General features: G+C 34.5%; 1 protein-coding gene across 5 annotated transcripts in view; it reads right to left on the bottom strand.

Moving 5' to 3' along the window:
* FNDC3A (fibronectin type III domain containing 3A) overlaps positions 1-14,289 on the bottom strand; it is a 149,152-nt gene that overhangs the window by 124,287 nt on the left and 10,576 nt on the right. The window lies entirely within an intron of this gene.

Here is a 14,289-nt window from a genome sequence, read left to right as displayed (position 1 = left end):
TGTTTATCTTTTGCAAGGTATTAAATTCTTGTTATTTATTTTAAAATCTTGAATCTCTGCAGAAACTCTCAAACATGTGGATTTAACCTAAAAACAAATTTCTATTTAGATATATAAAAACTACTGTTAAGATTTTTAAAAAATATTCAATATAGGTATCTACAACAAGAGTTTATACTGAAGACCACAGTAAGCAATATTTTATACTATCTCATAACAATGCATGTCATTAAACACATTATATGTGTTATAATTATATATACATATATACATATAAGACACATATTTATAATGTGTTTAACATACATACACGCACACACATATATATACACACACACATTTTATATTTATACATATATAACATATATAAAGGGGAAAACCTAACTTCTGGCTTAATCTGTATTGCTGTATTTCTTTTCTTTTTTTAAGCTTATTTATTTTGAGAGAGAGAAAGAGAGAGAGAGAGAGAGGGAGCAGGGGAGGGGCAGAAAGAGAGGGAAAGAATCCCAAGCAGGCTCTGTTCTGTCAGCACAGAGCCCAATGAGGGGCTCAATCTCGTGAACCATGAAATCAAGACCTGAGACAAAGTCAAGCGTCGGACACTTAACCAACTGAGCCACCCAGGCACCCCTGTAATGTTGTATTTTTTAAAGTATGATAAAAGCAGTGGGTAAATCATGTCAAATAATTTTATTCTGTGAATATGCAAAAAGTTGTAAGACAGGAAAGAGACAATGTACTATTTTCCCTCTTGCATGTCAAAGAAACACTCAGGGACGTTAACAGGACTAACTAGAGAAAGTTTACAGATAATTCATTTTGTAAAATTAGTACATTAAAAAAAATAGCAAACCACTGAGTACTTTTTGTCATTATATTGTTTAAAATATTTTACATAATATCTTTAACTAAAACTGCAAACTGCCAGTATTACTTGAACTTTAGAAACTAATGCTGAAGATATAACCATAATTTGATTTCAAGAGGTGGAATGGAAGCTTTACAAAAAGAAACACAAATTTCGTCTGAAACTCTAGTTAATTCTAATAGTACTATTATAGATTGTATCTGAAGCCACGTGCTATTGCTTTAACATTATCATTCCATTTAAGGTGTTATCTCTAATTTTATTCTTTTCAAAGCTCTAGCATATCAGAAATTTCATTCATCAATTGCTTTCTTGCATGGCTATATCCATTTCACTATATGCAAAGGTTTTATATAAGCTTGCAAATTAGAAATTACAGCCATGCAACTGAAATGATGCATTTAGAAACATAAATATTCCTTTCAATCCTGTGTAGAGAACACTGTCAGCTTTTTCTTTCAATTTCTTCTAATTCTGTTACTCCTATTTCCTACATTTTCATCTCACCTTGTGACTATTAATACCCACTTAAGTTATGCATCTATTTTTATTTTCTAATAAGGTATCATTAGATATATGAAAAAAAAGGGGGGGGGACAATTTGATGCATTTGCTAATTTTCAGGGAATAAATACTCCCCCGTAGCTCATTTCAAGCTACCGTGGTTTAAAAACTGACCTGAAAATTCCTGATTTTTAACAATCACCTTTGTATACAAGTACAAGATGGCTCCATATCACTATTTATATCTATAATCTACATATCAATATTAATTTATGTAGCAATAATATAATAAAATATTAACATTTGGGAAATCTGGGTGAAGAAAAGCTAGATAAATCTGTACTACTCTTGCAACTTTTAAGTCTGAAATTTTAATTAGTGCCAAATTAAACAGTATTTAAAAAATTAACACCAGGTAGACTGCAGATCTGAATGTAAAAGGTAAAACAAAAAAGCTTCTAAAAGATAATACACAAGAATATCTTCATAACCATAAGACAGAGAAAGATTTTTTAAACACAGTACATATTAGATTTCTTAAATCATAAAAAAAGAATGATATATTGAACTTCATTGAACAATTAAGAACTACTATTCTTTAAGAAATATCTTTAAGTGAAGGGCAAGCGACAGACTGAGAGAAGCTACTTACAACATATATAACTGAAAGAGAGCACATATTTAGCATTTATACAGGCCCCCTACAAATTGATTTTAAAAAAAAATGCCAAGAGACTTGAATACACCCTTTACAAAAGTGGAAATTCAAGAGGCCAATAAACATATAAAAAGATTCTCAAATTCATTAGCTACTAGGAAAAAGCTAATTAAAAATCATAATGAGGGGCGCCTGGGTGGCGCAGTCGGTTAAGCGTCCGACTTCAGCCAGGTCACGATCTCGCGGTCCGGGAGTTCGAGCCCCGCATCGGGCTCTGGGCTGATGGCTCAGAGCCTGGAGCCTGTTTCCGATTCTGTGTCTCCCTCTCTCTCTGCTCCTCCCCCGTTCATGCTGTCTCTCTCTGTCCCAAAAATAAATAAACGTTGAAAAAAAAAATTAAAAAAAAAATCATAATGAAATGCCATCATATACTCACTAGGATGATAAAAATGAAAAAGACTGACAACATCAAGTATCAGCGAGACTATGGAACAACTGTCATACTCATATGTAATGGGAGTTGAAATTCATAAAATCACTTTGGAAAACACTTTGACATTATTTACTAAAGTTGAACATATAAATATTCTATGATCCAGTTATGATCTGGTTATTAGACTCCTAGTCTACCAAAAAGAAATGCAAGCATATGTGCATCAAAAGATAAGTACCTGAAAGTGTATATAGCAGCACTATTCTTTCCTAACCCTAAACTGTAAACAATTTAAAATGTCCCTGCACAGTAAATGGTACCTAATTCATCCAACAGACTACTATATAGCAATGAAAATTAATGAACCAGTGAATAGGGAACAACACACATAAATTTCACAAATACAATGTGAATGAAAAACAGAATACATACAGTGTAACTCTATTTATAGAAAGTTCAAAACAGAATAAAAACCAATCTATGTGTTAAAAGTCAGGATAGGTAATTGTCTTTGGAGAAGAAATGATGGGAACTCGGAGGGGCATGAAGGCAGTTTCCGGGGTACTCATGATAAAAACACACAGCAAACTAGGAATAGAAGGCAACTACTCAACATAAGAAAGGTGACAGACGACCTGTGTTGGAGTAGCAGTCCTGATGATAGGAGTCACCTTTGGGGTCCTGCTTCCCTTTTCTTGAAGGATAACACATGCTCACAGCCTGCTTTCATTCACTTCTGATTTCTGTTTCCTTTAGTCCCAGGAAGCAATGTTTCACTAATATAATCACATCTCTCTTCCAGGCTTCTGTTGAGATGCTAATTATAATTAGGTCCATGGTCCACACCCACACTAAAAACCTTATCAAAAGGCTAGTCAAACACAGTTTTGGTGTTCTCTTCAGAGCATACTTTCTCATTCTTTGCACTATGGATAGACTGAAAATTTTCCAAATCTTTAAGTTCTGGCTCCTTTTTTGCTTAACAAATCCTTCCTTCAGTTCATTTCTCTCCTATTTTACCACAAGCAGTGAGAAGGAATGAAGATACTTCTTCAACACTTTGCTTCAGAACATCCTCAGCTAAATAACCCACTTTTATTTATCACTGTCAATTTCTACCTTCCATAAAACATCAGAACATGAACACAACTCAGCCAAATTCTTTGCTCTTTTATAATAAGGATCACCTCTTTCCCCCCCATTATCCAATGACAATATTCCTCATTCCCATCTGAGACCTCTTCAGAATGACCTTTACCATCCATATTTCTACCAATATTTTGATTATGATTATTTATGTATTCTCTAAGAAGATGGAGGTTTTCTCTTTAGCTCTCTTCTTTGTGAGCTCTCACCAGTTGCCAGTAGCAATCTCTTAAAAGCAATCTTGGCTTTTTTCAGCATGCACTTCAAATTTTTTCCAGTCTCTACCCCTTACCCAGTTCCAAAGCCACTTCCACATTTTTAAGATACTTGTTATAGCAGCATTCCACTCACTGGTAACCATTACTGTCTTAGTCAGTTTGGGCTGCTAGATCAAAATACCACAGACTAGGTGGCTTAAACAACATATATTGATTTCTCACAGTTCTAGAGGCTGGCAAGTCCAAGATCAGGGTCATGTTCTTGGTGAGGGCTCTCTTCCTGGCCAGCAGATGGCTACCTTCTTGCTGTAACCTCACGCGGCCAAGAGAAAGCTCTAGTCTCTTCTTATAAGTATACTAACTCATAAAGGACATAAACCTCAATAACTCCCAAAGGCCCACCTCCAAATATTATCACATTGAGGGTTAGGGCTTCAGTTTTCCGTCCATAACAGTACTTAGATATAGTACTGTGCTTTCTCACTCAGTCACTACTAATTTAGAATTATAGATTCTAAATCTGTATTAAATTTTTTACTCAAATATTCTGCCAGTTTTTCTTCCTTAAACTCCCTATTCATATCAATTTATTCTACCTGAATTCTATTTTAAGGATGCTGCTGCTGGAATCTAAGGTGGCTAGCTCATAATAATGAGCTATACCCAGAGTTTGAAACTTCAGTTCTAGTTGTTTAAAAAGTATTTATGGGAAAATGCATAGCAGGATCATACTTGGATTACAGCCACAGCATGAGAGGTCCAAAGGAAAAGTATGTACATTTATTTTTTTTTTTAACGTTTATTTATTTTTGAGACAGAGAGAGACAGAGCATGAACGGGGGAGGGTCAGAGAGAGGGAGACACAATCTGAAACAGGCTCCAGGCTCTGAGCTGTCAGCACAGAGCCCGACGCGAGGCTGGAACTCACGGACCGCGAGATCATGACCTGAGCCGAAGTCGGCCGCTTAACCGACTGAGCCACCCAGGCGCTCCGAAAAGTATGTACGTTTAGATTAAAATATCCAATGTGTTTTTCTGGTCTTTTGTCTAAATCAATGCAACTATAAATTATAGGACTGTAAGGCCATATCTGAAATGACAAAACTATTACATACTCCAAAGAGTTTGAGTATCATATTTAAATCCAGAATTTAAGAGTACTTGAAAATATACATATGAAAAAGCATTAAGTAAAAAATACTGCGGTAGCAACTGTATTAAGACAATGCAATTATGGTAATTTTTTCTCTATTGCCAAAATTTTTTATAATGTGGATATGGTTATACCACTTTCATCAAAATTTCAATTTAAAAATAAACAGTTAGCTTGTAAAGCCCTAGCCAACTACAATTATATTTGGCTTACTGACCATCATATGTCATTAATTTTGCTTGAGCTTGGACTTTATCCAAATTAATAATTCATCTTACAAACTGATATACTAACATGTATTTTTCCAAATTAGACCTCTATTTTATTTTTTTTAACTTTTGGATTGTTTTACTTTCCAAACTTGATTATATTTTTAAAAAACACTTTAAATCACCTGTAGTGGAATTTCCTGAGATGAAAGTCATGGGACTCACTCTGCAAAATCATCCTATCATTTCTTATCAGAAGCCTACAACAAATATTTTCTAGATTTTATTTAACAATGAGATGTTATTATTTTATATTTTTCCCCAGACTAATTCTTTCAATTACACTGATGTTAACTATACTCCAGAAAAATGACTCTTAAATATAGGTTATTAATTACATGTATAATTTTGGTTCACTTAAATTTCCACATCTCAATGTGAACTTTTATCAAGACACAAAGGAAGTTGTATTTTTTTAATTATGAAAGAAATTTATATTCACATAGAAATAAGGAAAAAGGATAGTAGGAAAAGATAGCGCTATCAATAGTTTTAAATGACAGATATCAAATAGAAAAAAGTAAGATAATTAAAAAAAATTTTTTTAACGTTTATTTCTGAGAGACAGAGAGACACAGAGCACAAGCAGGGGTGGGGCAGAGAGAGAGGAGACACAGAATCTGAAGCAGGCTCCAGGCTCCAAGCTGTCAGCACAGAGCCTGTGCTCGAATTCACGAGCTGTGAGATTGTGACCTGAGTTGAAGTCAGACACTTAACCAACTGAGCCACCCAGATGCCCTCAAAATTCAACAATTCTTAACCATTCAAAAGACCTATGATTAATCCAGGCTTTAATTACTTTGTTATTATGAAATGACCCTCCTTATCCCTGTATGTAATAATAGTCTCTGTTCTGAAATATAACTTCTGATGTAATATAGTAACTCCAGCTTTCTTTTGGGGAGTGTTAACATGGTATATTTTTTCATCCTTTTGCTACTAACTTCTATGTACCTTTAAATTTAAAGTAAGTTTCCTGTAGATACTATATATTTGGGTCTAGATTTAAAAAAAAAAAATCGAATCCAATGATCTCTGCCTTTTAATTATGGTATTATAGTATTTAGACCATTCATATGTAATATAATTATTGATATGGTTAGGTTTAAATGTACATGTGTTCTTTATTTCTTTTTTCTTATTTATCTGCTTTATTTCCATTATTCTTATTATATCATTTATCTTTGTTGGCTTACAGTCTATTATTTATTCTTTTTTACTCTACTGGTTGCTTTAGGGTTTGTAATATGTATCTTTAACCAAAGACTAACTTCAAGTAACATTATACTAATTCAGGTATAAGTATAAGAACCTTGTTAACAATATACCTGCAACGTCTCCCCTTCTGAAATTTGTGCTATTGCTGTTATATATTTCCTCATGTTATAAACCCTACAATCATTATCACTTTTACATTAAAGTCAACAGTCTTTTAAAGATACCAAAATTTTATTTTTTTTTTAAATTTTTTTTTAACGTTTTTTAATTTATTTTTGAGACAGAGAGAGACAGAGCATGAACGGGGGAGGGGCAGAGAGAGAGGGAGACAGGCTCCAGGCTCTGAGCCATCAGCCCAGAGCCCAACGCGGGGCTCGAACTCATGGAACGTGAGATCGTGACCTGAGCTGAAGTCGGACGCTTAACCGACTGAGCCACCCAGGCACCCCATAAAGATACCAAAATTTTAAAACATCGTATATATTTACCCATTAATTACCATTTCTTGTGCTCTTCATTCCTTTCTATAGGTCCAGGTATCCTTATGGTTTAATTGTAATTAATTAATTAAATATTAATATTAATTAATAATAAATTCTTTCAGCTTTTCTATGTTTAAAAAGTATTTGCCTGTTTTTGAAAGATACTTTTGCTTGGTAAAGAGTTCTAGATGACAGTTTTTTCTTTCAATGTTTTAAAAATACTGCTCCACTATCTTCTAGCTTAAATTGCTTCTGATGAGTAATCTGCTTTTACCCTTATCTTTGTTCTGTTTTTCTTTGGCCGTTTTCAACTTTTTTTTTCTCTTTGTCACTTGTTTTAAGTGATTTGGTTATCATGTTCCTTGATACAATTTTGTTCATTTTCCTTATGTGGTGTTTCTTGGTTTACAGTTTTTATCACATTTGGAAAAATTTTGGCCCTTATTTCTTCAATTTTTCTTTCAGTTCATCTTTTAAATAATTCTCTTTTATGTCTCATTTTGGATAATTTTTATTGGTAGGTCTTCATCTTTTCTTTGGTAATGTATAGCATCCCATTAATCCAATCTCGTGCTTATCTTGACACTACAATTTTAGTCTAGAAGATCCCTCCATTTAACATGTTCAATTTTACTTCCACCATATCCAGCATACCAAATACAGTTATAATTGTTTTAATGTTCTTGACTACTAATTCACCATGATATCTTTCTGGGGTCAGTTTTTGTAAGTTTATTTATTTATTTTGAGAGAGACAGAGAGTGAGTGAGAGAGGGAGAATCCCAAGCAGGCTCAATGTGCTCAGTGCACAGAGTCCAACTCAGGGCTCAAACTCATTAAACTGTGAGATAATGACTTGAGCCAAAATCAAGAGTTGGACATTTAACCAACTGAGCCATGCAGGTGCCCCGGGGTCAGTTTTAAGTCCGTAATTTTTCTCGCGTATTATCTGCTTCTTCACAGCCTTAGTAGTTTTGATTGAATGTCAGACATTGTAAAGTTTATCTTATTGGCTACTGGATATTTTTGCATTACTGTAAATATCCTTGAGCTTTGCTCTGAGATGTTGTTAAGTGACTTGGGTCATGCTTTAGGCAACAACAGAATTGCGTTCTTGTGCTGGATGGGTAAAAAGAACATTTGTTAATTTTTTCCCACTACTGAGGTAACAAGATACTCCAGAGCATTCTACCAAATACGCTGTGAATTACCAGGCTTTCTACTCTGGCTGATGCAAAGAAGTACTATTTCTGGCCCTGTGTGAGTCTGGATGCTGTTCTATAGAATCCTTTTAGATGGGTCTTTCTCTAACCTGGAGTAGCTTCCTTACACATATGCATTTACCAGTACTAAGTGCTCAAGGGGGATCCTCTCCAGATCTTTGAGGTCCTTCCTTATTCTATGTAGCTCTTTCCTCTCTGGTACTCTTTCCTGCATAATCTAGTCTCCTTTGACTGCAAGTTCCATTAATTCAGATTGCCCTGTGCCATGCCCCAGAAACTTTCTCTAGGTAGTAACAAGGGTATCAATAATAGGGCTTGCCTTGTTTTCCCTCTTTCATGGCCTGATATCTAACATCTTGAGTAATACTGTTTCATCATTTTTTTTTTAAGTTGTTTCAGGCAGAAGAGTAAATTCATTCCCTTTCAGTTCTTCTTGACAGGGAACCAAATTCCCTACTCTTAATTTTTAAAATACCCAATAGACAATAGAAAGGTGAATGAATTTATCACAGGTAAAAACCAAATGACTATGCTTTAAAAGCACGATTTTTTAAAAGTATGGTCCAGGCTTCACCAATGGCAATGTGCTCTTGATACGTCCTGAACTAAAAGAAAAATCAATGTTCTTTTCACAGATATTTTGGGCAAATGACCACAATTCTTTAGCTTTTATTTCTGTGTAAGACTAAGTGTTACTAGCAGCCTGCAGAGCGAGCTCGTATTTGCTATTAAAACATGTTATTTACAAAGTAAAATTAGTACATTTCAAAAGATTACTTGGGCCTCTAATTCAGGGTTCTACTAAGACATTTAGCTGCCATGCAACACAGTAAGGATTCCCACAATTTGAAGGAAGATAATTTTCATTATCTGTTTATCTATCATCAGTGCTCTCTTCAATTGTACTGGTTTTTGTGGTATTTTCAATCGGTCATGGTTTTCAAGTTCAATAACTTATATTTATAAATTACTACATGTTTACCTTTATCATTCCCATATTCAACTTAGTTTTTGGAGAACGCTCATTAACCCAATAATGTACAATGATGCATATATACATTAACCATATTTTTGGCTTATTACTTTAACCTTGTTGTGTAAGTAGATGTATTTATAGACCTTCCAATTTGGCTCATATGGTAGCATTTCATCAGCAATCTGCTGTTTATGAACTTATGTTATTTAAATAAATTACAACATATTTTCATGCTAAGTGCAATAATGTATTTTTACACATAGGGCAGTGTTTACAGGGCATAATTCTGTAATAGGTTGAACCATATAAAATCATTTTTTAAGGTAACCACCGGAAAAAATTGTCATTTTTAAGGTAAAAAATATGAAAATAACAATTTTATATGGCTTAACCTAATAGAGCAAATACATATTTTACGTACAAAATATATATTTCATTTCCTTATAAGGTAAGTGACAATTTATACAGATTGTCAGCAACAAATTTACCATAACTTATCTTATTCTCTAATTCCTTGTCTACTGGAAAGGTGGAAGTTGAAGAATGGGTGGGCCTCCGTCTTTTATCCCATGTAAGTGAACAGAGGTTTAAAAAAAGAGGGAAAGGTTGAAAGTCACGGCCATTACTCTCCATTGCCAGATAAACTAAATGCAACTTAATTAAAAAAAATTTTTTTAACCTTTATTTACCATTGAGAGACAGAGAGAGACAGACCGTGAGCAGGGGAGGGGCAGAGAGAGAGGGAAACACAGAATCCGAAGTAGGCTCCAGGCTCCGAGCTTGTCAGCACAGAGCCTGATGTGGGGCTCGAACTCACCAACTGAGAGATCATGACCTGAGCCAAAGTCGGACATTTAACCGACTGAGCCACCCAGGCGCCCCTAAACACAATTTAATTAAGCACTCAAGAGATAAAGCCCCAGTTCCTCCACTACAAAAATCACACCTTAATACTAACATGAAAATCTGGTTGAAATGGACTTCAAAGGCACTTTTGATGAAAAAGACATCAAGAAGAAACATCTATTCAGGAAACTATGGGAACTGAGAGCAGGAGTTGCTTCCAAGAAATCAACCCTATCCATTAAAGGACAGAGAGTATACACATAAATAAGATTTTTTAAAGAGCCATCTTCTTAAATTCCATTTTATAGTTCTAGCTGTCGATGCTTTCAGAGCACTTGAGTTACCTTTAGAGCCCAAGGTAATTACATCTGCCACAATTCTATTTTCATCTACAAATATTTTATTACCCTTTTAAAATATACCCACTTATAAATTATATTCACTTTGCTTTTTTAGAATTTCAAATTCTTGGTTACATCTATCAGAATGACTCTGAAGACTAAACCAGTAGTTTCAGAATATTTTCTGACCAAAATTAACACCTTGGCATCTAGGTTCACAATAGAAGGGTTTGCATTCCCCTGCAAAAGCTACTGTATTACTATAACTTCACCATATTTAACATGTTTCCTTCTAAACAGAGAATTTTATAAGACATCATAAGAAAATCAACATTTTTGCATTTCCCCTAAGAAAGATTTGTCTGTAGAACCCAGTATTTTAATATTGTTCTTTTTGTTTAAGTACGTATTTATTTACTTAGAGCTGGGGGGCAGGGAAAGAGGAAGAGAGAGAATGCCAAGCAGGCTATATGCCGTTAGCACAGAGCCCAACGCAGGGCTCAATTTCATGAACTGTGAGATCATGACCTGAGCTGAAGTTGTCAGATGCTTAACCAACTGAGCCACCAGGCACCCCTTCATATTGCCCTTTCTGAGGTAACCACAGTCTTTGTTTATAAATCGACTATTATGCTTGAGTTAAATATTATTGTCCCTAAACATGCTCATCCTTCCTCACATTATTTTTAAAAAATTTTCCTTGTCCTTAGTCTCCCTTTAGCTCAAACTGATGACATCAATCCTAGAATTTACCACCAACTTTCCTAAAATATTAGGTTTTAATATTGAAAGGGGGGGGGGGGATGAATAAAAATACCCAGGCAAATGAGACTTGAAAACTATATTCAATATTAAATTTTGTATTTAAAAAAAAAAAAAAACCCTCTAGCTTTTACAATAGAAATTCAGAAAGTAAAGTACCTGCATTGTTTGGCAGGTATGGTAATAAAAGTTGAGAATCACTTGTCTACAATTCTGACTTCTTTAACCTACTATAACAGAGCTTCTGACCCAATATTATACTAAAAGTGCTGTTTTAAAAAGCACCAATGACTTTAGACACCAGCTGGGAAGCTTGTAAGTGAAAGGAGGTGTTATTAAAAGTTATACAGAAAAAAAAGGGACATACAGCGATGTCCAACAAGAAGGTATGGCTGTAACAAGGACTAATCATAATTGCCAAATCCAAATCCTCTTATGTTTTGTTATTTTTGTTATATCACAAAAGTTGTACATTTTATTCTTAAAAACATATATATATATATATATATATATATATATATATATAGTCATCATTTTTAATTCTTCCTTCTGTCCCCAAATCCAGCTCCCAAATTTGCAGCTACCCACTGTGGAAGGTACCCTCTCAAATTTGTTCTCTACACTTACTTACATGTATATATAAAGTTTTCTAGTTGTTACATAAATGAAATGACATGTACTGGTCAGTGTCTTTCTTTTTCATATGAAATATCTTACTATTTTCTTAAAGAAGTACATTTGTATTTATTTAATTCTTTTTCATGGCTGCCTAATATTCTACTGCAAGGGCGTACTATAACTTAACTATTCTAATGCTGAATAATGGAATTGCTTCCATTTTTCTCCATATGTTTTTCCCTCTGCAAGAAATAAACATGTAAATTCTATATGAAACTATGGCAGCATTTCTTTAACCTATATATACAGAAATAAAACTTATATTCAGAAGTATGCACTTTTAAAATGGATATTGCTAAACTATTCTCCTAAAAAAGACGAAGCTATTTACACTTTGTTCAATAGTTTACAAATGTCTACTTTCCAATTTTACTTTGTAATAAAATAAGCAAAAACTGGACAACCTTAATATTACTAAGATGTTTCTGATGTTTTCATTTAAATTTTTCAGACTACTGGTATAGTTGAATAACTCTTCCAAACTTTATAAGCTATCTATATTTTTACTTCTATGAATTTCCAACTTATCTTCTTTTTTGTTTTCTACCAGGCTGGTTTTCGTTCATGCTGATTTGAGAGCATACCTTGAATACTCTGAATATTAATTTTGTCTATTACACGTGAATTATTTTGACAATTCAGTTGCTTGCTTTTTTTTTTTTTAAATATTTTTTTTTCAACGTTTTTATTTATTTTTGGGACAGAGAGAGACAGAGCATGAACGGGGGAGGGGCAGAGAGAGAGGGAGACACAGAATCGGAAACAGGCTCCAGGCTCTGAGCCGTCAGCCCAGAGCCCGACGTGGGGCTCGAACTCACGGACCGCGAGATCATGACCTGGCTGAAGTCGGACGCTCAACCGACTGCGCCACCCAGGCGCCCCAGTTGCTTGCTTTTTTTAATGGTATCTGAGTTTGATGTCTCACTTGACAAGGCCTACTATACTCTAAAATGTTTTTATTTTTATTTTTTTAAAAATTTTTTAATGTTTGACAGAGATAGAGCATGACGGGGAGGGGCAGAGAGAGAGGGAGACACAGAATCTGAAGCAGGCTCCAGGCTCTGAGCTGTCAGCACGGAGCCCGATGTGGGGCTCGAACTCATGGACCTTGAGATCATGACCTGAGCTGAAGTCGGACACTTAACCGACTGAGCCACCCAGGTGGCCCTCCAAAATGTTTTTAAAAATTCACTTCTAAAACTTTTGCCATTTTATTTACTTATATTTAGTCTATCTAGATTTTAGTTTTGATAGTGGCATGAAGTGGGTCCTAATTATCTTTATCTCAACTGGATAGCCAATTGTCCCACACCATTTATAGAACAGCTCTTCCATTACTCATTTATCACACAATAAATTCTTACGTGTCCATGGAGCTCCTCCTGAATTCTAAATTCTGTTCCTATCATCAACATGCTCATTGCTACTCCAAATTCTTATTTTTTTAAATTGTGATTTTATGGTATATTTTCATCTTTGGTAGGAATGTTCCCCTTTGTTATTTTTTTTTTTTGAAATTTACTTGGCCATTCTTATGTATTTCACCTTCTTAAAACTTGAAACATCAGTTTGTCAACTTCCATTTTAAAATCCAATTATCATCTAATTAGAATTACACTAACTCATTGACTCATTTGGTGAGAACTGCCATTTTTACAATATTGAGTTATCATATTCAGGAATATAGTATGTTCTCCATTAAGATCTTCTTGGTAGTTTTCTTTATATAGCTGCTGCATATTTTAAAAGGTTCTTAAGTATTTTATAATTTTGACTTCTACTTTTTTATTGTTTTTCATAGTTGGCTACTGCTGGTGTATAATAAGAAAGGTAATGAATTGGGGCACCTAGGTGGCTCAGCTGGTTGAGTATCTGACTCTTGATTTTGGCTGAGGTCATGGTCTCATGGCTCATGGGATCTAGCCCTGTGTTGGGCTCTGCACTCACAGCATGGAGCCGGCTTGGGATTCTCTCTCTCTGCCCCTCCCCTGCTCATGCTCTATCTGTCAAAATAATCTTAAAAAAAAAAAAAAAAAAGGCTAATGAATCTTCTAAGTTATAGCCAGCTGGTTTACTAAAATCTCTTTGTGACTCAAATCACGTTGTGCGGACTATCCTGTATTTTTGAAGTAGGCAGTATCAACTGCAAATACTAACAGTGATATATCTCACCTTACTCCCTCGCCCCACCCAGCATACCCCTTATTTAGATGTTAATTATTTTTCTTGTTTCTTACTGCATTGGCTGAGACTTTAGGGCAAGTGTTATGTTCCTATCTTTTTATGGAAGTGCTTCTAATATTTCACTGACATTTAACACAGGCTTCTGACAGAGACCCTTTACTAGGCTATTTCTTATTAATTGTTATCAGGGACAACTGAATTTTAGAAAAGGATATTTCTAGTACCAAAGAGATAATCATATAGTTTTATCCTGTAATTAATACAGTGAATTACATCAACATGTTTTCCAATAATGAATCGATATTATACTCCTGGGATTCAACATATCAG

This window comes from Puma concolor, chromosome A1, assembly GCF_028749965.1.
Source record: "Puma concolor isolate L17-30 chromosome A1, mPumCon1.1.hap2, whole genome shotgun sequence".
Lineage (NCBI taxonomy): Eukaryota > Metazoa > Chordata > Mammalia > Carnivora > Felidae > Puma > Puma concolor.
The sequence above is the reverse complement of the archived record's forward strand: the minus strand, read 5'-3'. Positions and strand labels throughout refer to the sequence as shown.